The following is a 24,814-nucleotide window of genomic DNA, read 5'->3' on the forward strand; positions in this document are numbered from 1 at the left end:
TCCTTGTTGACTGGTTGCCCTCAGTGAAATTCCAGGGAAGAGATTCCACAGGATCAGAGGGTTTCTTTCAAGGAAGTTGAGATTCTTGGGGATCTGATGAGGGAACTAGAACTAATGTTTGTTCTGTGATGCTTGAGGCCCTGAGAAGTTGACGGCATGTATTCCCTCTTCAAGGAAAACACCAGCCTGCAGAGAACCAAGGGAGGAAGGGACACACCCCTTCTTCCCCTCGCATCGTCACACGCCCGGGGCTCCAGAGTGGGGGCTTCAGGCCCTAAAATCGGCCGTGTCTTAATTGCCAAAAGGTCCCCAAGGAGGCTGGCCTCCCACAGGAAACTGCAAATCCACTCTGACAATTGCTAGGATCCAGACAAGGAGCCATTCAGATGGCTTCCCCGCCACCTGCCCCCCGCCCCACCCACATCGGAAGGTGCCCCGCCTCCCAGGTTGGTAACTAGCTCAAGTAATTTCAAGTCAGAACAAGAGTTCCCAGGGAAACCTTCATCTGCATGCTTTCCCGACATAACTGAAGCCCTCTGCCAACTTTCTGAAGTTCCAGGTGTGGGATGAAGCTGCCTTCTCTGCAGGCAGGTCTTCCAAGGAGAGTTCAGCCACCTCCAAGGACTGAGATTGATCAGTACCCCCACTGAGAGATGGTCAATGTCCTCTTGGTCTGCCCTGTCTAGGTGGGCAACTGACATAAAATACGTGTGTACTCCAGTGCTGTGTACTTCAGATGGGGGGCTCATTTCAAATATCTACTTTCCCCAAAATGTGGCACAGACCCCCACTTCTTCCTGCCAACCCAGCAGGATTTCCCCAGAATTTCAAATTATTTGCAGAGCCACATAGCCATTTATCACACTGATGCCATGTGGAGCTTCTCAGAGGGAATCTGGCAAAATTACATGCTGCTCAAGAAAAGGAAAAAATATTCCATCTTCCACTACCCTAAGGGAAGCCTGAAATTAGACTTGTTTTTCCAAGACACTCATACCAGAGGCGTTACAAGCGACCCAGGGAGATTTCTCATCAAAGGGATTCAAGACAATGACAATTTTCAACATGATTAAAGTTGCAACGGCAGAGATGACTGCTCTGCTACTCAGAAACTTTTGAATTGCCTTGGATGATCTCTACCCTTGCTTCCAGTAATTTTATTACTATTATTGGGTTTGGGGTTTCTTTTTTATAAAACATCTCAGGGTATTTTAAACAGTTGTCATGGAGAATTGGCACCAGAGAAACTTCCTGGAGAAAAATTATTTCAAAGGCTTGTGTCCTCAAGACAAACACACCAAAAAAAAAAAAAAAAAGGCTTTGCAAGAGAACATTATGGGAACTTTGAAGAGAAAAATATTGTGATGCAATCTATAAATTCACTTCTCCCTCTAGGTCACATTTGGATGCCTACCGCCTGCCATCACCTACAAATTACTGGCTTTTATTACAATACTATGATCACATGTGACAGCAAATACGAGACATTAATAAACCGACAAAGCATAATTAACACAATGGATAAGTGATCGAAAAACAATTGCAAATGAAAGCTCTAATGAGTGGCAGAAGGCATCCAGGAACCTGACTGCATGCCAGTGTTTGGAACTATTTTTTATTGAGACCATTTGTCAACTCAAAGACCAAGGCTGATATCAAGACACATTTCATAACTTCTAAGCAAGTTTAGAGGATGACTCCTGAAGAATAACCCACAAAGTCACTCGACGAGTCCACACAAATTCCTTAACGCTGGGTATGAAGACAAAGCAGTCTGCATTTTTCACAGATGCATACGTGCGTAAGACCTGAAGGGCTTCCTCGACAGCTGGTAAAGAATCCGCCTGCAGTGTGGGAGACCTGGGTTCCATCCCTGGGTTGGGAAGATCCCCTGGAGAAGGGAAAGGCTACCCACCCTGGTATTCTCGCCTAGAGAATTCCACAAAGAGTCAGACACGACTGAGCAACTTTCACTTTCACTTCACTTTCATAAGACCTGAACCACTGTTCCTTTCAACCATAAGGACCATAGACATATTTGGAGTCAGGTGACAAATGGACAGGGCACAAAATACCACAGGGCCAAGCTGTGGAAGAAAATGAGGTCGGTGCTCCCAGTCTACATGACCGGGGTTGCCATTCGGGAAGTACGAGAATGGAAGTACAGAATTCCAAGGCCCGTGTCTTCTTTCTAGTATGGTGGAGCTTTGAGAAAAAACATCTAAGAGAAGGCCAAGAATCAGAATAGGAAAATCAAACCATCGGCAGGACAAATTGGAAGCATGGCATCTACCTCACCACGGGTAAAATAGACGCCTGGTGGGGAGCTGCTGTATAGCAGGGAGCTCAGCTCCGGGCACTGTGATGACCTAGAGGGTGGGATGGGGGGGTGGAGGGCTCAAGAAGGAGGGGATATATGCATGTGTATATGGCTGATTCAGGCTTCCCTGCTGGCTCAGTGGTAAAGAATTCACCTGCCAAGCAGGAGACAGTATGAGATGACCGTGATCCCTGGGTCTGGATGGCAGAAGCAAATGGCAACCCACTCCAGTATTCTTGCCTGGGAAATCCCCTGGACAGAGGAGCCTGGCGGGCTGCGCTCCATGGGTTTGCAAAAAGCTGGACACAACTGAACAACTGAACACAACAACAATGATGGCTGATTCACTTCGTTGTACAGCAGAAACCAACAAAACAGTGTAAAGCAATCAGACTCCAATTAAAACATTAAAAAGAAATGGACATTTAAAAGGAAAATAACGAAAATCCAGCCATCAGATTCATGACGTGTGCCTTCCTTTGGCCTCTCTGATGTTTGCGAGAAATGCTGGCCCATCCTCTTCCTGTGTCCCCATCCAGCCATCCTCTCCAGGAGACCAGAGTCCCTGGTGGGGTATACGCTCATTCAAGGCCCCTCGATTCATGCCCATCCACGCCTATTGCAAATCCCATTAAAAATTGTTCCTTTCATTTGTCCTCTCTCCTCCCTTGTAGACGCTACTTAAACATTTTTCCTTTTTTCATAGTCTCCTTTGAGAAATTCAGAACATTCCACTTTTAAGTCTCATCTGTCATTTGTTTTTCCCCTGTACTACATCCCAAGTTCTACTGGAAAACCATAAAGGAGAGGCCATCAGGAGAAGAAAAGAATATTTAAAAGGAAGGGGGAGCGGAAGAAAAGCTACGACCTCAGCAGGCAGAACAGAGCCGGGAAGGTGGACCTCACAGAGCTGCCAAGATCTGGCTCACAGGGAGGTGAGACGGTTTGGGAAGTCTCCCTGCAAAAGAAAGAAAGAAAAAAAGTCTTGTTCCCGAAATAGCAGGTCCGGCTTTCTTGCATGGCTGTGCACCTGTTTGCTAATTTTCTTTTTTTTAACCCATGTACTAATTTTAACCTCTCCTTTCCCCACTTGTCCCCACGCCCTTCTGAGCACTGAAGAGTCTCAAGAACTTGGATGGAGGAGCTGGGACATGCCCTTCTGGTTCCTTCCAGCCTTGCCTGGAAATTTGTTTTAGAAGCTCTCCAGTTCCTGTTTCTGATCACCCACAAAACACCCCTTCCCCATCAAGGCTCATCCTACAAACAAATCTTCTCAAGATGTCATCAGAGTCCTTGGCCAGTTCCCAGTGGGAGGGATGGCGTCTCAGGGAGCCCTTTCTCTCCTGTGTTGATTTCCTGCTATAACAAATGATCACAAATGCACTGGCTTAAAACAACAGAGATACGTCATCTTACAATTCTGGGGTCAGACATCTGACATGGGCACCAAAGCCGAGGTCTCAGCAGGTCTGGTTCCTCCTGGAAGCTCTGGGGACAGTCTGTTTCCTGGTCTCTCCAGCTTTCTGGTGGCTGCCTGCATTCCATGGGCCCTCCCTCCATCTTCAAAGCCAACAGCAAGATCAAGTCAGCAGGAGCTGACACGTGGAGGGCCCATGTTTGGCTGATAGGTAGTTTCGTGAATGTGACTGTTTCCATTCCAGTAAGGAGAGTTGCGGTGATGGAGAAGACTCCTGAGAGTCCCCTGGACTTCAAGGAGATCAGCCAATCCATCCTAAAGGAAATAAACCCTGAATATTCATTGGAAGGATTGATGCTGAAGCTGAAACTCCAATACTTTGGCCACCTGTTGAGAAGAGCTGACTTATTGGTAAAGACCCTGATCCTGGGAAAGATTGAGGGCAGGAGGAGAAGGGGACGACAGAGGATGAGATGGTTGGATGGCATCATCAACCCAGTGAACATAACTTTGAGCAAACTGCAATCCATAGGGTCGCAAAGAGTCAGACATGACAGCGACTGAACAACAACAGGGAGAGTTGAGAGTGGCCCTCAGTTTTTTATTTTGGCAACTGAGAGTGTCCTTTACTGAAACAGAGGACAAAGTATAAGAAGGGGGCTTGATGAGACTAGGTCATGGTATTTCCTCATTTATTTGTTATACCAGTATTCATTGACTTAACTATGCTTTGATTTTGTTTAATTTTTGTTTTACATTGGAGTAGAGTTGCTTAACAATGCTGCGTTAGTTTCAGACATACAACAAAGTGATTCAGTTATATCCATGCAAATATCCATTCTTTATCAAATTTTCCTCCCGTTTAGGTTATTACACAATATTGAGCCAAGTTCCAGGTGCTATACCATATGTCCTTGTCGGTTATTTATTTTAAATATACTAGTGTGTACACATCATTTATTTTGAATATTAATAAATCCATAATACATGAATATTAACTTGTCCATTCCTTCCTAAATATTACTTGAAACTCCTATGTGCCAAACAATGTGCTCTTGGCACTGCTTAGACAGCTGTGAACAAGATAAATAATGTTTCTGGCCTGGGAGTTTCATGTCTTTTACTATGAGACAGGCATGCTGACTCGTTAGCTTACAAGTAGGGTTAAAATCTAGGACCCTTCATAGTTCTTGACATTGTAAAAGCAGACAAACTCATAGAAAAATAGATCAGATTTGTTGCTACCAGTAGTGGAAACAGGGAAGGGGGATTAAATGGGCTTCCCTAGTGGCTCAGCTGGTAAAGAATCTGCCTGCAATGCAGGAGACCCCAGTTCAATTCCTGAGTCGGGAAGATCCCCTGGAGAAGGGAATGGCTATCCACTCCAATATTCTTGGGCTTCCCTGGTGACACAGCTGGTAAAGAATCTGTGTAGTGGGGACAGGGAGGGGGGATTAGAGGAAGGTAATCAAAAGGTATAAACTCCCAGTTATAATATAAAAAAGCATTAAAGATGTAATGTACAAACGACCAATACAGTTAACACTGCTATACATTATATATGAAAGTTGTTGAAAGAGGAAACTGTAAGAGCTCTCATCACAGGGAGAAAACTTTTTCCTATTTCTTTCATCTTGTATCTTTATGAAATGATGGATGTTTACTACAGTGGGTCATCATTTCGTGATGTATGCAAGTCAAATCATTATGCTGTACACCTTCGACATTCAGTGCTGGATGTCATTCTATCTCCATAAAACTAGAAGGAAAAAATTATGTCTTAAGGCCTTTATACAGAAAATTTTATTTTAGCCTTTGAAGCCTAACCAAACTCTGAAAAAAAGTCATGAAAATTATATCAATTTTAAAAGTCTTTTCACTGAGTCGAAAAGCAACTGAATACCGAAGAAATGTAATAGATACTAATTTACAATCCTTTGATTTAATAAAAATGCCTTTTTTCCCATCCCCGGGATGGTTTGACTTACCAGTTTTCAGGTTGGCCAGAATGACAGAGAATGCCTTGTGTCCCAGTGGGCTCCTCTGCTTCTGAGGCTCCCACCTGGACCAACACCCCAGTCTCCTTTGCAGACAGGTGACGGCTCTAGCCAATGGAACATGGGCAGAAAGAACACAAGCTACTTCCTGATCTGACCCTGAGAAATCTTTTGGGAAATCCTGCTTACGTTCTCTCTTCCCATATCCTTTGGGAAGGGAGGACCCCAGGTCTTGGAGGAAGGCATGGCCATAAGACAGGAGGAGCCTGGGTTCCTGAACAAGGCTGTAGAGCAGACTTCCTTCCCACCAAACTCCCACCACCAGATACAGAATAAACTCTATTATACTAAGCCACTAAAACAGTGGGATTGTTTGTTATGGAGGTTAACCTATGGTGACTCAGTCAAACAGCTCCTGTTTCAAACTCAGAATTGGATCTCAGAATTGTCACATATGCATCCTTGCAGACATAGCTAAGTGACATAGTCTTGTGGAGGGAAATCCCAAGACATGGCCACCACCTACCACCACACTTAGTTTTCTCTCCCCAAATCTTGCAGGCCCCTCGAATCCAGAGAAATGTTCCAGATTCATGTATTATAGGGTGCTGTTATTTTTCAGCATTTTACATATATTACAGATCTATGTATATGATATATGACCACTCTTGTTTATGGAAAAATACCATACAATGATGCTTGGTTCAGAAGCAGGTTCAGCTTATCAACAAAGGAGATGTTGCTAATTCAACCTGAATACTGAGAATTCAAGATCCATGAACATTGTTTGGAAATGCAGCAGAGCCTTCCCTGGTCCTTTCTTTATTGACCAGATGGTCTTGTTTTTGGAAGCTTCAGTGAACACTCAGCAAAGCATTTCAGTCCCAAATTAAGACGTTGAGCTGCACTTCTATTAATTTAAACCAGGCCCCTCAGTCAAAATTGTCTGAACCAAGAGACTCTTTTATGGGTGGGGAAGAAATTAACCAAATGCACAGTCCTTAGCCCAGCTTCTGCTTTCTCCTTCTCTGACCTACTTTCTCTTTCCATTATAGGAATGGAATTAATAAAGATTTAATGTGGCAAATAAATTCAACTAAATCAGAAAGAAAGAAGAGACATTGTCTTTGCTTGTAAATGACATGATTTCATACATCAGTCCAGTTCGGTTGCTCAGTCGTGTCTGACTCTTTGCAACCCCATGGATCGCAGCACTCCAGGCCTCCTTGTCCATCACCAACTCCTGGAGTTCACCCAAACTCATGTGCATTGAGTTGGTGATGCCATCCAGCCATCTAATCCTCTGTCGTCCCCTTCTCCTCCTGCCCCCAATCCCTCCCAGCATCAGAGTCTTTTCCAATGAGTCAGCTCTATACACGAGGTGGCCAAAGTATTGGAGTTTCAACTTCAGCATCAGTCCTTCCGATGAACACCCAGGACTGATCTCCTTTAGGATGGACTGGTTGGTTAGGATGGACTGGTTGGATCTCCTTGCAGTCCAAGGGACTCTCAAGAGTCTTCTCCAACACCACAGTTCAAAAGCATCAATTCTTCAGTGCTCAGCTTTCTTTATAGTCCAACTCTTACATCCATACATGACCACAGAAAAAACCATAGCCTTGACTAGATGGAATTTGTTGGCAAAGTAATGTCTCTGCTTTTTCATATGCTATCTAGGTTGGTCATAACTTTCCTTCCAAGGAGTAAGCATCTTTTCATTTCATGGCTGCAATCACCATCTACAGTGATTTTGCAGCCCCCCAAAAAATAAAGTCTGACACTGTTTCCACTGTTTCCCTGTCTATTTCCTATGAAGTGATGGGACCAGATGCCATGATCTTCATTTTCTGAATGTTGAGCTTTAAGCCAACTTTTTCACTCTGCTCTTTCACTTTCATCAAGAGGCTTTTTAGTTCCTCTTCACTTTCTGCCATTAGGTTAGTGTCATCTGCATATCTGAGATTATTGATATTTCTCCTAGCAATCTTGATTCCAGCTTGTGCTTCATCCAGCCTGGCATTTCTCATGATGTACTCTGCATATGAGTTAAATAACCAGGGTGACAATATACAGCCTTGACGTACTCCTTTTCCTATTTGGAACCAGTCTGTTGTTCCATGTCCAGTTCTAACTGTTGCTTCTTGACCTGCATATAGGTTTCTCAAGAGGCAGGTCAGGTGGTCTGGTATTCCCATCTCTTTCAGAATTTTCCACAGTTTATTGTGATCCACACAGTCAAAGGCTTTGGCATAGTCAATAAAGCAGAACTAGATGTTTTTCTGGAACTCTCTTGCTTTTTTGATGATCCAGCGGATGTGGGCAATTTGATCTCCGGTTTCTCTGCCTTTTCTAAAACAGCTTGGACATCTGGAAGTTCACGGTTCACGTATTGCTGAAGCCTGGCTTGGAGAATTTTGAGCATTACTTTACTAGCATGTGCTGCTGCTGCTGCTAAGTCATTTCAGTCGTGTCTGACTCTGTACGACCCCATAGCCGGCAGCCCACCAGGCTCCCCCGTCCCTGGGATTTTCCAGGCAAGAATACTAGAGTGGGTTGCCATTTCCTTCTCCAATGCATGAAAGTGAAAAGTGAAAGTGAAGTCACTCAGTCGTGTCTGACTCTTTGTGACCCCATGGACTACAGCCTACCAGGCTCTTCCATCCACGGGATTTTCCAGGCAAGAGTACTGGAGTGGGATGAGTGCAACTGTGCAGTAGTTTGAGCATTCTTTAGCATTGCTTTCTTTGGGATTGGGATGAAAACTGACCTTTTCCAAATTTGCTGGCATATTGAGTGCAACACTTGAACAGCGTCATCTTTCAGGATTTGAAATAGCTCAACTGGAATTCCATCACCTCCACTAGCTTTGTTCATAGTGATGCTTTCTAAGGCCCACTTGACTTCACATTCCAGGATGTTTGGCTCGAGGTGAGTGATAACACCATTGTGATTATCTAGGTCGTGAAGATCTTTTTTGTACAGTTCTGTGTAGTCTTGCCACCTCTTCTTAATATCTTCTGCTTCTGTTAGGTCCATACCATTTCTGTCCTTTATCGAGCCCATCTTTGCATGAAATGTTCCCTTGGTATCTCTAATTTTCTTGAAGAGATCTCTGGTCTTTCGCATTCTGTTGTTTTCCTCTATTTCTTTGCATTGATCGCTGAGGAAGGCTTTCTTATCTCTCCTTGCTATTCTTTGGAACTCTGCATTCAGATGCTTATATCTTTCCCTTTCTCCTTTGCTTTTTGCTTCTCTTCTTTTCACAGCTATTTGTAAGGCCTCCTCAGACAACCGTTTTGTTTTTTTGCATTTCTTTTCCATGGGGATGGTCTTGATCCCTGTCTCCTGTACAATGTCATGAACCTCATTCCATAGTTCATCAGGCACTCTGTCTATCAGTATCTATTACTGTCTATTCCTATGTATGATTTCATACATAGTAAACCCTAAAAATTACACCAAAGAAAAACTGTGACAACTAATCCATGAATTCAGCAAAGTTGCCACATATAAAATTATTACACAAAGATCAGATGTGTTTCTGTACACTAACAGTGAACAATCCAGAAAGGAAATTAGTGACTTCATTTAAAATAAAATCAAAAAGAACAAAATGTTGCTGAAGGAAATTAAAGAAGATACCAATACATGGAAAGACATCCTGGGTTCATGGATTAAAAGACTTAATAATGTTAGGATTTCAATGCTACCTTGAAAACATTACACTAAGTGAAGTAAGCCACCACACAATTTAAAAAAAAAAAATGGTGATTCCACTTACATGAAGTTCCTACAGTGTAAAATCCACAGAGAAAGAGGAACAATGGTTGTTAGGGCCTGGGGAGGGGACGGGGAGGAATTAGCACTCAATGTGCTTTAATTGGAGAACATGTGAAAGTTCTGGACACGGTTGGTGGTGGTGGTTGTACAGTAAAGTGAATATACTTAATGCCACTGAGCTGTACACTGAAAAATGGCAGAAATGATAACTTTTGTGTTAGGCATATTTTACCACAATAAAAAATGAATTACAGTTATGAGAAAATGCAATATAAGTAAGCAAATAGAATGATACCATGCAATATGTGTATATATATATATGTGTATATATATATATATATATCTCCAGGAGATAATTAAGGACAGGGAAGCCTGACTTGCTGCAGTTCATGGGTCGCAAAGAGTCAGACATGACTTAGTGACTCAACAACACCAAGGCACATTCTATCAATAATAGAAATATTCCAAGTTTGAGCACCAATCTGATTATATCTCAACCAACAAAATCCAGTTTAGAGGTAAGGCAGAGTACCCACACACAGCATACTCTGGACACACACACAGCGTACTCAGGACACACACACACACACACACACACACACACACACACACACCACACAGGCCCCTAACCCTGACCTGGTACATTTTCTAGAATCTTGCCTCTGGTCTTCCCTTTGTGTATCCATGTTTTCAGTCCCTCCTGACGGAACCACAGAGCTCAAGGCTGCCTGTTTCCTCAGGGGAGGAGTCATGGGCAGGATGGAATTTCCTGCTGACACCTCCTCTCAGGACCCTGAATCTCCCTGGGAGCATGTTATAGCCTGCAGGCTCACTGGAAGGGGCCAGAACCACGAACAGGTAAGAAAAAGAAAGAACAGGGCAAAACTGAAAAAATTGCAGGGATGTAACCAGCAACACGGGACTCCAGGAAAGGACAGGACGAGTGTCCTGGTTCTTTTAATAAGTAAGTTACAAGAATAACTGAATAATGAGAGAGAGAGATGTATGGACCAATCCAAACAAACCAAAGTTTTTGGATCCCAATTCAAATAAAATGCTAAAAACAAAATAAAACTCTCAAGACATTCAGGGAAATGTAAGCATTGACTGGATGATTAAAAAAATATTATTTTAATTTGACTAAAAATTTGTGCTTGTTTTTAAACGAGATAATGGTACTGTGGTTTTATTGGCATGATTTAAGTTCTCTGTCTTTTCATCATCTTTCCGTTACATAATGAAATATTTAGAGATAAAATTATGTGATTCCTTGAAACTGCTTCCAGTAAATTCTGGGGGTGGGATGATTTGTGGGATTAAAAGAAACAAGACTAGCCACATCCTGATAATTGTCAGTGTTTCCAGTTGATGATAAACTGCTATTGAATTTGGTACATTTTAAAATTTTATAATGAACTGTTTTGAAATCTTGCTTGCAAATAATTTTCAGTGACATGGGCAAATGCCATTATCTACTCAACTGAGTGACTAACACTTTCACTATACTAAGCAGAAAAGGAAAAAAGTAAACACAATAACATCTAAGCTATTCAAATGAACATGTTTTAGACCAAAATGTCCCCAGTAGATATTATCTTGGCTGGTGGGATTATTACAGTAAATTTCATTCCTTAGTCTACACTCTAATTTCTGGCTTTCTACCATGGGCATGTAAAACTGATAATTAGGAGAAATGTTTATATTTTAATTTTGAAGAGTAGAGAGTGATGAGCCATCTGAAGTAATGCTCTTGACTCTTCACCCATGTGTCTGGGAAACATTCTTTCAGTCAGTTCAGTTCAGTCACTCAGTCATGTCCGACTCTTTGCGACCCCATAAATCGCAGCATGCCAGGCCTCCCTGTCCATCACCAACTCCCCGAGTTTGCTCAAACTCACGTCCATCGATTCAGTGATGCTATCCAGCCATCTCATCCTCCGTCGTCCCCTTTTCCTCCTGCCCTCAATTCCTCCCAGCATCAGAGTATTTTCCAATGAGTCAACTCGGAAGGGCTAATCCCATCCAGCAATGCATCTTAGCACTTAAAATTTCCACCTGGCATGAAATGGTGAATGTATTCACTTGGTTTTTAAAATAAGGCAGCAAGCATGTGATGGAATGAAGGATTTATTTGTGCTTTCAGAAGTCCTCACCATCAAAGTCATTTCACAGCCATTTCACAGATGTGACTACCTGGATTGTCCCCAAAGGAACAGAGCCTGGTGTGTTATTATTAAGTGCTCACCATTCTCCAGTGACGCACTGGTCGAGAATCCCCCTGCCAATGCAGGAGACACTGGAGACACAGGTTCCATCCCTGGATGGAGAAGATGCCCTGGAGGAGGAAATGGCAACCCACTCCAGTATTCCTGCCTGCGAAATCCCACGGACAGAGGAGTTCGGTGGGCTACAGTCTGTGGGGTTGCAAAAGTCAGACAGGGCTGAACAACTGACTGCACGCAGCACAATCACTGTTCTAGAAACTTCTGGCTGGAGATGACTTGGGCATTTCACCTTTATAGCTTTGGAGAAAGGTATGATGCAGAGGGTTTGACATGCTCTTCGCATGCCTTTCTCCACGAGAAATCAGGCTTTTGGTCCCTGCACCACTGGTGGAATCTGCCTGGCGATATTTCTACTAGCAACCATGTCCCCAGAGACCCTGCCCTGAGCCACCTCCCACAGCCAGGAACTCGTTATGGAGTGTTTGCATAAAAGAAGTTTGTAAGCCAGTGACTTCCTAGAAATCTTTCTTTAAAATCTTATGAAGTGACTACTCTGGTACCCTGAGACAACCTAGAGGGGTGGGATGAGGTGGGAAGTGGGAGGGAGGTTCAGGAGGGGACATATGTATACCTATGGCCGATTCTTGTTGATGTATGGCAGAAACCAATACAATACTGTAAAGCATTTTTAAATAAAGTTTTAACAAAAGAAAATCATATGAAAGGATTCTGACAGAGATCTGAGCATGGCTCACATTACCCACCAGCCTCAAAAGTTCCAGACGGGCTGGAAACATGTCTACAGCCATCAGCAGGCTTGTCCATTCCTACGGGTCATTTATACCCTGGGAGGGTTGGGCTGGATTTTTTTCTCCATCACCTCTTGGATTTCTTCGTGGTTTTGTCTAATTTTGTTTTCCTCTTTTTTTCTCAGTCCTGCCTGAGGATGGTTTGACCTTCTGGTAAAACCTGAACATGGGGGTTTCTTGGAATTCCCGGCTTGGAGATTATCACTCCAGCATCTTAGTGTAGCATCTGGATGTGTGTCCTTCACAGAGCCTGCACTTCATCCCTTCTCTCCCCTGCTGCTGCTACTGCTAAGTCGCTTTAGCCGTGTCCGACTCTGTGCGACCCCATGGACTGCAGCCTACCAGGCTTCTCCGTCCATGGGATTCTCCAGGCAAGAACACTGGAGTCGGTTGCCATTTCTTTCTCCAATGCATGAAAGTGGAAAGTGAAAGTGAAGTCGCTCAGTCATGTCCGACTCTTCATGACCCCATGGACTGCAGCCCACCAGGCTCCTCCGTCTATGGGATTTTCCAGGCAACAGTACTTCTCTCCCCTAGTGGCTCCAAAATGCCTCCTCCAAACTCAGGAGAGACCCTCCAGGAACGTAAATTCCATGTCATCAATGGGAAAATAGAGACACCAAGAGGCTAAGTGATTTGGGCCAAGAAGTCAGGCCATCTTCCCTGGTGGATCTAACAATAAAGAACTTCGTGCAACACAGGAGACTTGGGTTTGACCCCTGGGTTTGGAAGATCCCCTGGAGAAGAAAATGGCAACCCATTCCAGTAGGGTTACAGTCCATGGGGTTGCAAAGAGTTGGACACGACTGAGCGACTAACACACACACATGATGCAATGGTAATATTTGTATATATTTGGATATAAATAAGCTATATGATTAAAACTGATTTTGCTGTTTCTTTCTTCTTTTTTTGAATGTGGCCACGAGAAAATTTTAGATCCAATAAAAAAAGGCTTAGATTATATTTCTCTTGGGCAGCCCTGATCTAAGGGATTCCCCAAACTTCAAAGCTATGATTCTTGGAAGTATTCTTAAAGACCGTTTTATATCTGATTCTCTGTTTTCTGAAAATTCATAAAACTTATCAGCTTGTCAAGATAGTCTTGTCATCTCATCTCTTCTGTCTAGAAAGCAGAAGGAAGGGGCTACAGGTACCACATATATACCTGCCACAAGTTTTCTGTCAGCCTAGCCAGGGCTTCCTTTGAAGATTATCCTGCTGACCCTTGACTGAACATGCCTAGTTCCAGGTATCAGAGGCTTGTCCTTTAAATTGACCTTTAAGCCTGTCCAACAAAATACTTAGCTAAGCTGATATCAGCCTTATTTCTGATCAAAGCAACAAGCATGACTGGAGTCCTCAGCTGATTCTTTTCTTGGCCAACATGATACATTTGGGGCTTTTTTCCTAATGATACCTTTGCCTTTGTTACCAAGTCCAAGCTCGTCTTGCTTGCCATACACAGGCTGATAAATCAAGTGATGAGTCTCTGGAGTGAGAAACGTTGACAGAAAGGCAGACAGCTGAGAAGACGGTGAGCTCATGCCCCAAAGAACCATCTTGCCTGAGTTAGACTCAGTTCAGTTCAGTCACTCAATCGTTTCTAACTCTTTGCGATCCCATGAACCGCAGCACATCAGGCCTCCCTGTCCATTACCAACTCCCAGAGTTTACTCAAACTCATTCATACTGAAAGGGGAGGGAGTAAAGCCCAACATTTCCCATTTCCAACCAGACTCCAGAGGGGTATGCCAATTTTTTCCTCCCTGCAGTCATTCAGAGGTGGGCCTGATCAGGATGTTTCCTATAAACTAACCAAAGGTAATTTAGAATAATGCTCATTACCTGGGAGGCAGGGCTCCCAGAGATGGACCATGATGCATAATTTAAGCTTATGGGAAACATCCCTTTAGTGATTAACTTGCAATAGAATACAAAGTTTCTTCCCTATTACAAGTACAGCTGAAAAAGAACAAAATGTCTCATTAGCTGATTTTTTTTTTTTAAGTACAGTCAATTTGAAGAACTAAAGAGCCTTTTGATGAAAGTGAAAGAAGAGAGTGAAAAAGTTGGCTTAAAGCTCAGCATTCAGAAAACTAAGATCATGGCATCTGGTCCCATCACTTCATGCCAAATAGATGGAGAAACAGTGGAAACAGTGGCAGACTTTATTTTGGGGGGCTCCAAAATGACTGCAGATTGTGACTGCAGCCATGAAATTAAAAGACACTTACTCCTTGGAAAAAAAAAAAAACTCATGACCAACTTAGACAGCATATTAAAAAGCAGAGACATTACTTTGCCAAAAAAGGTCCATCTAGTCAAGGCTATAGTTTTTCCAGTGGTCATGTATGGACATGAGAGTTGGACTCTAAAGAAAGCTGAGCAGTGAAGAATTGATGTTTTTGAACTGTGGTGTTGGAGCAGACTCTTGAGAGTCCCTTGGACTGCAAGGAGATCCAACCAGTCCATCCTAAAGGAAATCAGTCCTGAATATTCATTGGAAGGACTGATGTTGAGGCTGAAACTCCAATACTTTGGCCACCTGATGTGAAGAGCTGACTCATTGGAAAAGACCCTGATGCTGGGAAAGATTGAAGGCAGGAGGAGAAGGGGACGACAGAGGATGAGATGGTTGGATGGCATCACCAACTCGATGGACATGAGTTTGAGTAAACTCAGGGAGATGGTGACGGACAGGGAGGCCTGACGTGCTGCAGTCCATGGGGCCGCAGGTTCAGACATGACTGAGCGACTGAACTGCACTCACAGCTGATTTGCAGTGCTGTCAGTTGCAGGTGTGCAGCGCACTGGTTCAGTATTTTTGCAGATTATACTCCATGGCAGGTTATTATAAGATGACAGCTATAATTTTCTCTGTGATACAGAATATCCTTGTTGCTTACCTATTTATACATAGTCCACATTTTCGACACAGCAGGGTTGTTTGTTTCAGGCTTCAAGACTGAAGCAAACATTTGGTATGAGGCTCGAAGGATTTTGCAAACAGTTTCTACCCATGACTTCCAAAGCTTGTGTAACATTTTGTGCAAAACTCGTGGGCCCTTTCTATGAAGCAAGGGTTTCCAGAAATGTTTACTTTGCGGAAGTGAGCGTGCACGTTTGCCTGTTCCCTTGAAAACTTCCACACGTCCGGCAGACACACGCCCCTCTCTCATGGCTGGGCTGGCTGCCTCTGTGCCTGTCCTCTGATGATCGGCCTTCCCAAGACCTGACCCCTCTGGACAGGCGTGACTCTCAGCCACACTTTGAACTGTCATTAGTTAAGACCAGTTGTCCACAGGCCAGATACATGTGGGCTATCCAGCCCTCCACATGGAAGCCATCCAACTCAGTTTCAGAAAACAAAGGCCCTGGACAGACCTAGGGCCGTGTTATGAATTGAACAGTGTTCCCTAAAAGAGATATGCTGAAATCCTGACATCTGTGCTCTAAACTGAGTGCCTGTGTCCGTCCAAAATTTACGTGAAACACTAACCTTCATGGAATGGTATCAGCAGGTGGGGCCTCTGGGAGGGGATGAGGTCACGAGGGTGGAGCCCTCATGAATGGCATTAGTGCCCTTGTAAAGGGACCCCAGAGAGCTCTGCCACCTCTTCTACAGCTGGGGACACAGCAAGAAGGCACTGTCTGTGAACCAGGAACCAAACCCTCATCAGGCACCTTGGTTTTTAACTTCTCAGCCTCCAGACAGTGAGACACAACATACAAGCACTCAGTTTACGGGATTCCTTTAGAACCACCCAGTGATACCAAGGGGGCTTCCGTGGTGGCTCAGTGCTGAAGAATTTGACTGTCAATGCAGGAGACCCAGGTTTGATCCCTGGGCCGTGAACATCCTCTAGAGAGGGAAATGGCAACTCACTCCAGTATTCTTGCCCAGAAAGTCCCATGGACAGAGGAGCCTGGTGGGGCTACAGTCCACGAGGTTGCAAAGAGTCAGACACATCTGAGTAACTAAACAACAACCACAAATCAGACTGAGACATCCCAGGACCTCAGAAGGCGACCTTATCAGGAGATCAGGTCTTCACCGGGGTAACCACACTAAAATTAGCTCACGAGGGTGGGCCCTGATCCAATGTAACTGGCATCAGGAAATTTGGACACACACAGGGGGAAAGCTGTGAAGAGATGGAGGAGAATGCCACGTGAAGGCTGATGCTATGCTGTGACAAGCCGAGGACCATCTGGGGCCCCAGAAACTGAGGGAGATACCTGGACAGATCCTTCCCCAGCACCTTCAGAGCGAGCACTGGCCCTCCGACAGCGGGAGCTCAGACTTCAACCCTCCAGAACCGTGAAAGAAGAAACATCTGTTGTTCTAAGCCACTGAGGTCATGGCACTTTGGTACAAAGAAGTGGAAGTGTTAGTGACTCAGTCGTGTCCGACTCTTTGGGGCCCCATGGACTGTAGCTCACCAGGCTCCCCTGTCCATGGGGTCTTTCAGGCAAGAATACTGGAGTGGGCTGCCATTTCTTTCTCCAGGGGATCTTCCTGACCCGGAGACTGAACCCAGGTCTCCCTCATTGCAAGCAGATTCTTTATAGTCTGAGCCACCAGGGAGACTTTGTTTTGTAAACAAAGTTACAAAGGCCCTAGGAAACTAACACAGACCAGAATTCCAACAGCTCCTGTAACTGGTTTATTTTCCATTACTCAGACATGTCAGCCCAGCTTGGGTTCCAGACCCACATCAGTGACTTGGCATCTCGCACGTATAGTTCCAGTGTCTGAAGGATGCGTTAGACACAGAACTGTCAATTTTATAAATAAAACTGCAGGATACCCAGTTAAACTTGAATTTCAGATAAATGTATAATATATTTATTTGTAATATAAACAGTAATTATTCAGTATAAGTATGTCCCATGCAATATTTGAGTGTTAGATGAGATAATGATCTCAGATAAGTCTACAACTTGAACATCAAAGTTAAAGTTCGTCAGTCTGGTGAACTGATTGTCACCCAAGACCACCATGTACAGTTGCTCAGGTTGTGTACTGTGCAACATATAGCCATCAGGTTATGGTGCCTCTAAAACCGTGTAACACAGCAAGCATGTCTTCAGCAAATTATCCCTCCCTTGTCTTCATGCTAACTGTTCACAGGGACCCACTCTCTGGCCACAGTTCTCAGCCTCTCCTATTCCCCATCCTGTTCCTTACAGAACCTTGCAACAAGACCCTTCCTGTTAATGCATTTCCACCTCATTCTCTGCCTTCCCTCCCCACCTACACCTCTCAGAAGTGTGTGCGCATCTAACATGGATGCACTGCGGCTTCTGTGTTTCTAAAGAAATGTTAAGGACCATGAAGATTGGAATGGGAATTTAAGCAGCAATTGATGGGATGTACATGAAGGAAAAATTCTGAAGAGGGATAATGAGATTCTGGTCGCTTCCCTTAAAGAACTCTGCCCTGAGAAAACCATGGTCATGGTGTTGCCTTGTAAGGGACTCAGGAACGTCACAGACGCACAAGCCCAAACGCATCACAGACAAAGGGAGGCTTTCACACTCTGGACTCTGAGGCTGCAGTTGCCACTCTAGGATGTATTATACTGCTTAGCATCCCTATCAGTTTTTCCAGTTGAGCTGAAATTCACACAATAGAAAATTGACCATTTGAAAGTGAACAATTCGGAGGCATGTGTTCACAGTGTTATACAACCATCACTTCTCTCTAGTTCCAGGCCTTTTTCATCAGCCCAAAATGAAACCCTGCAACTATTAGGCAGTCACCTCCTTTTCCCATACCCCCAGCTCCTGGAAAACACTAATTGTTTCTGTCTCTTTGGATTTACCTATTCTGGACAGTTCATAAAAATGGAATTATATGAAATTCCAATATATGACCTTTTGCATCTGACTTCTTTGAATTAGCATAATGTTTCTGAGGGTCATCCATGTTGAAGCATGCATTGGGACTTCACCTTTTGCCATCGCTGAATAGTAGTGTATTGTGTGGAAATGTCACATTTTGTCCGCTAGTGGACATTGGGTAATCCCCAGCTTTTGGCTATTGTGAATAATGCTGCCCTGGTCGTTCACGTACAAGTACTTTTTGGGTCCTTGACCTCAGTGCTCTGGGGCTCATACCTAGGGCTGGAATCACTCTGCATCCTCACCATTTTGACCACACAGCCGATGTTACTGAGACCGTACATTTCAGGGTATTCAGTGCAATATCTGCTCATATTTTCAATCTTTATGTTGAATATTTTTGCTGCAGATCAAAGGCCAGCAAACTTTTCCTCCAAGGGCCAGGTAAGTAAATAGTTTCGTTTTCATGGGCCTTGTGGTCAGCTCTGCCTTTGCAGCATGAAGCAGTCACAGACAATGTGTATGACATTTACAGTGCTGTAATAAAATTTCATTCACAACAAACCAGCCCCAGGCAGCAGGCCAGATGTGGCCCTCAGACTAGAGTGTGCCAACCTCAGCTCTAGGACGAGCGCAGAAGGAGGTAGCCTCATGCAAGTGCTCCATTCCATGAAGGATGGATCTCCTTCAGCCAGGACAGGACAGGACAGGTCAGAAAGCACTTTCCACACGTATATGGGCACAGGCACAATCATATCTTCAGTGCTGGTGAGCATGCCAAGGAAAGTGGACTTCACTCGTGGCAGGAGGGACTTGAGGAACTTCCCTGGTGGTCCAGGGGTTGAGACTCTGCAGGGGCCGTGGGTTCCATCCCTGGTGGGGGAACTAAGATCCTGCATGCTCCATGGTGTGGCCAAAAAAGAGAAGGGACTCAAGACAGCACCTTAAGAACTTCCTGATTATGAAGCATCTGAAGTCCTCAACGTGAGCAGCTGAGTCGAGTTTGAGGAAAGGTGGCCACCCTCTGGCTGGGCTGGTTTTGAAGATGCAGGGCTGATGAATTCACCAACAAATCCCTCAATGTCTTTTCTAACATTCACCCTCTTCCGAGATTCATCAGGGCAGAAAGGGGGCACCCAAGCTCAGAAACTCACTCATCCAACAAGCATTTATTGAGCACTGTATACAGGCACCATGCTACCTCTTGGGTATTCCAAATCACGCATTCCAGGAGTCTTCCGGGAAATCTGGACACTTCCGGTAGTGGGGCGCTCACGACCCACACAGGACATCCTACCCCATGACTGGACAGTGCTTTGCCTCCTCAGAAATACCTAAACCTCCCAGTATGACTCCACACCTGCCTCGTTGTTGTTGTTCATTCTCTCAGTCATTTCCAACTCTTTGCGACCCCATAGAGTGTAGCATGCCAGGCTTCCCTGTCCTTCACCATCTCCCAGAGTTTGCTTAAACTCATTGAGTAATTGATGCCATCCAACCATCTCGTCCTCTGTCGTCCCCTTCTCCTCCTGCCTTAAATCTTTCCCAGCATCAGGGTCTTTTCCCATGAGTTGCCTCTTTATAACAGGTGGTCAAAGTATTGGAGCTTCAGCATCAGTCCTTCCAATGATTATTCAGGGTTGATTTCCTTTAGGATGGACTGATTGGATCTCCCTGAGGTCCAGGGAATTCTCAAGAGTCTTTTCAACACCAAAGTCCAAAAGCATCCTCCCACCAGTCAAATACCAACAGGCACCCCCACCACATACAGATACAAAGAGAACAGGCAAGGAGCCCAGGAAACAGCAGGTAAACAAAGGATCACCGACTGATGGCACCCTTTATCACTGCTGGTGTGTTTCAAGGCAAAATCACTTTCACATTCAACGACTTACTGGGAAGCTCCTGAACTCAGGTAGAGTTGACAGTCGACTTCTAAGGAGCTGATTCCCACGAAGCAGAGGGCATCCTTGCTCCAAAGACATTGTCAGAGCTCTTCCCTTAAACCATGGTTTCCAAAAAAGCAAAGAAGAGTCTGGAGGGAGCAGAGATGAAAACCGCAGGCCTGGGAGCCGGGCAGGTCTGGGCTGGAGAGAAACCCTTTGCCCTACTTGCAGCAGGACCTGGAGACGGGGTGAGTCAGAGAGCTGCAGGGGGCAGGGTTTCCTGCTCTGAAAGCCTGGGTGATGATCCAGCAGCTTTACAGAGATGCCTCGATGAGCCACCTCACCTGCTGTGCCCGTGACCCTGAGGCTAGGCGCTGACAGCCAGTGAGGTCTTCCCCCCTGATCTCTCACCACCAGCTAGTGCAGGCCTGGGTGGAGGGGACCCCACAGAGACCAAGCAGCCTTCGGGGCAAAGGGCTAAGTTGATAGCCTGAGGTTTAATTAAAGAAAATCTCACCCTAAAAATTGAGGGGGCTCTTTTATTGCATATGCAGTTAAGTTACATTAACTAACATTATAAGCTGACTTAGTAAAAATATCTTTTTGGACTTTACATAAAGGCTTTCTGGGGGAAACTTACGTTTCTCTGTGTCTTTGAGATGTAAATGTTCTGTCTGATCTTCCAAATGGATGTTCTATGTGTGCGTGTTTTATTTGTTCATGTTTTCTTAAAGATTTTTCCTTTTGCCATACTGTTTTTTGAGAGTAATCTCTCCAAATTTAGATTATATTTTCCTACTCTCTCTTATGCATCTTAGGTGACTCAGTAGTAAAGAGTCCTCTTGCCAACGCAGGAGATGTAGGAGACACAGTTTCCATCCCTTTGTCAGGAAGATCCCCTGGAGTAGGGAATGGCAACCCACTCCACTATTCTTGCCTGGAGACTCCCATGGACAGAGGAGCCTGAAGGGCTACAGTCCATGGCGTTGCAAAGAGTTGGACATGACTGAGTGTGCATACACTGAGGTTTAAAGAAAAAAATGAGTCTGATGCAAACAAAGGGAGGCAGAGGTCAAGGCCAGAAGAAAGGGGGAAGGGCCCAAATGCAGAAGCCACTAGAAGCAGCCCACCCCACCTTACCCCAGGAATTCCTTGGCTGGTTCATAGGCCTCAGGGCACCCTACCCACACCTGTAAGATCTGTTCTCCAGCAGCAATCTGTCCAGGATCTCAACCACCAGTAAGTCCTGAAATCAACTGAAATGTCACAGCCAGCAACCAATAACAGCAAAGTGAGAATGGAATAGAATACAATAGATTAGAATGCATAGCCTCCGTAGGGTGAGGGTGTCATGTTACACTGTTTCAGCCACACGTACATGTGCATACATGTGTATGCTGTAAAAACATGTGGGTACAGGCATACTCGCATAGCCTAGAGTTGAAAGCATTGGCATGGGAGAGTATGTTCAAGGTAAGCATGGCTCGCAGAACAGTGATAAGGTGTCAGTGGCTCAGTCGTGTCTGACTCTTTGTGACCCCATGGACTGTAGCCCAGAAGGCTCCTCTGTCCATGGAATTTTCCAAGTAAGAATGCTGGAGTGGGTAGTCATTTCCTACTCCAGGGGATCTTCCCGACCCAGGGATCGAACCTGCGTCTCCCGCATTGTAGGCAGATTCTTTATCATCTGAGCTACCAGGGAAGCCTCCCCAACTGTTCACAGAAACCTCTGTAATTATACACACACACACACATATGTGTGCATATATTTTGCTAGACTTTTCTTGGTTACAGTCAGGAAGAACTGGAAACCTCTGGCTAATGCATCCATCAGGACTTCTTGGAGCCAGTGAGGAAAAACACCTGTGGTTCCATTTCATGGCCCCCCTCGTGCTGTCTGGGGAGGTGACCAGGGCAGGAGAAGCAGACGGTAGAGGCAATCAACAAGTATTTCCTGGGGACTTCCCTAATGGTCCAGTTGCTAAGACTCCACACTCCTAATGCAGGGGGCCCAGGTTCGATCCCCAGTCAGGGGGAGCCTGCATGCCACAGCTAAGACCTGGCACAGTCAAAGAAATAAATAAATATAAATATTAGAAAACGATAAAGCTTACATTGTTTTTTAAAAAAAAATATTTTGTGTATAGCGAGAGTGAGATATTCATTTATTTCCCAAAGAGGCAGGGGCATGAAATTAATTCTAAAGGCAACAATGAAATTCTGCAATCAACTGAAAAATACAGAAAAGGCCTCTAATAGTTACCAGCCAGTGTTGCTTGCATCTTTTCCAGTTCCTTACATACAAGGTATAAGCCAAGCATGTACCCGAGAGAGATCTGCATTTCTATGAGCTCAGTGTTCATACGCTCAGGAAGCAAAGATTAGAATATTGACCTTTCTAGGTTTCAGCACCAGCTAATAGCACCTGGCAGGTGGGTATGGAAACTGCAACAAATCCACTGAAATATCAGCCTGCAGAATAGAATCCTGCTGTTACAACACTTACATCCTCAAAGAGATCCCCAAAACTGTGGGTTTGTAAAACAAAGCAGTTTCACTCACCAGTCAGCCTGTTGTTACAGCAAAATATCCGAGCTCCAGAACCCCAGGCAGGCGTTGCCAGCTTCGGAGGTCCCTGGTGAATTGGGATCCTTGTGAGCGGTGCCTGGGTCTCCCTCCCAACCTCTCCCTTTGTCATGCTGAGGCTTGGACTTTATGCATTCTGTTTTTGGAGGCATTCCATTTTAAATTGGGTCACAAAGAGTGGGCATCCTTTTAAGATAATTGCAAAGAAGATCAAAATCCTACAGGGATGCCTGTAGGTCATGCTAGGTCAGGCTAGCAAACTCCCACCCATCACATCACTTCCCTTTCCTTTCCTCCTGCACCATGGCAACACCACCCAAGAGGGTGATGGTAACTAACGTTTGCTGAGCAATCACTGGGCGACCAACTCATTCCCCTTTGCCTGGGTCTATTGGGGTTTTTAATATTGGAAGCCACCAGCATTCAGTGAACCTCAGTGCCTCCAGGAAGCGCCAGGAAAATGAGACAACTGGTCACCCTGACCGTGTGCCGAATGTTCTAAGCACGCTCAATGCATCAGTTCATTTGACCTGGACCACCCATAGGGCAGCTCCTGCGCTCCTCGCCTCTTAACAGGTGTGGACCTGACAGGTCAGGAGGGACTAGGAGACATGATAATTATGGGATGTGACAGAGCTTTTAGCTAATGCTACAGTGGCAATCACACTGTAACATAAATGTATCAAAGCTATATGTTGTACACCTTGAGCTTACACAATATGTCAGTGATTGACATACCTCAATTTTTAAATTTTTTAATTGGAGGATATTTGCTTTACAATGCTGCCTTAGTTTCTGCCATACAACCTCATGCGTCAGCTATATGTGTACGTGTATCCCCTCCCTTTTGAGCTTCTCTCCCATGTACCCCATCCCGCCCGTCTAGGTTGTCAGAGAGCACAGAGCTGAGCTCCCTGTGTTACACAGCAGCTTCCCACGACCCGCCTATTTCCCCACGACAGTGCACGCGTGTCAGTGCTACGTGCTCCATGTGTCCCACGACCCACCTATGTCCCCGCGACAGTGCATGCGTGTCAGTGCTACGCGCTCCATGTGTCCCGTCTCTTCCTTCCCCCACTGTGCTCACAAGTCCATTATGTATGTCTTCGTCTTCATGCCTGCCCTGAAAATAGATTCATCAGTACCATTTTTCTGGATTCCCTATACATGCATTAATATACGGTATTTGTTTTTCTCTTTCTGACTTACTTCACACTGTAAAAAAAAAAAAATGTCTAGGTCACACAGGTGGTGAGCCTGGAACTTGGAGTCACACCCCGAGCTCTGCTGCAGGCTTCCTACTCGGCCGCCTCCAATCCTGGCCAGAGGGGACCACAGCCCAACTGCGGAGCTCCACGTGGAGAGCAAGGACCTTGGTGGAGTGCTTTCTTTAAACCATCACCTTACACAGCCCTGGCCTCATAACACGACCTCCCCTCATGCCTACAATTGAAGGAATTCACTCCTTCCAGAAATATTTTTTAAGGGCTTTCTCATATCAGGCTGGGAAAACAGTGGGGAAGGAAGGGAGAGAGGAAGGGGTGGAGGGAGGTAGAGAAGTGCACAGCACGGTTGCAGGAAGCCAGGCAGACATTCCTGGTAAATGAGCTCTAGTTCGAGGGGGTCCTAGTCAGGAGTGTCCATGGACGGAATTTAAGGAGTCTTTGAAACTGCATAGGCAAATAATGACATTCATATTTTCACTAATCTCCAACTGAAAATGAGCATTTCTTTCCATCATGAATGGACACAACACACAGAATGAACAGATCCTGGGAACTGGTCATGGATTAGAAACAGCAGATGCTTTGATCTAACGTTACACTTGGTGTACAAATCTCAGAATAATCTCCCACCACTCTCAAATTAGAGCGGTTATCCGAACCGCTGGTAGATCTTATTACAAAACACATTTAAACAAGAGCACATTTTTTTAACTTGATA

At 44.8% G+C, this 24,814-nt stretch overlaps 2 long non-coding RNA genes across 2 annotated transcripts; one reads left to right on the forward strand and one right to left on the reverse strand.

Annotated features, from left to right (window-relative positions):
- Positions 1–1,232: 1,232 nt before the first annotated feature.
- Positions 1,233–23,866, reverse strand: LOC133252263 (uncharacterized). The gene is made up of 3 exons (XR_009737880.1): positions 22,847–23,866; positions 3,737–4,052; positions 1,233–3,278 (listed from the first exon to the last, which is right to left on the reverse strand). It is a non-coding gene; the product is annotated as an uncharacterized LOC133252263 (long non-coding RNA).
- On the forward strand, positions 10,230–13,436 carry LOC133252274 (uncharacterized). The gene is made up of 2 exons (XR_009737890.1): positions 10,230–10,372; positions 12,674–13,436. It is a non-coding gene; the product is annotated as an uncharacterized LOC133252274 (long non-coding RNA).
- Positions 23,867–24,814: the final 948 nt, after the last annotated feature.

Source organism: Bos javanicus, chromosome 1, assembly GCF_032452875.1.
Source record: "Bos javanicus breed banteng chromosome 1, ARS-OSU_banteng_1.0, whole genome shotgun sequence".
NCBI lineage: Eukaryota > Metazoa > Chordata > Mammalia > Artiodactyla > Bovidae > Bos > Bos javanicus.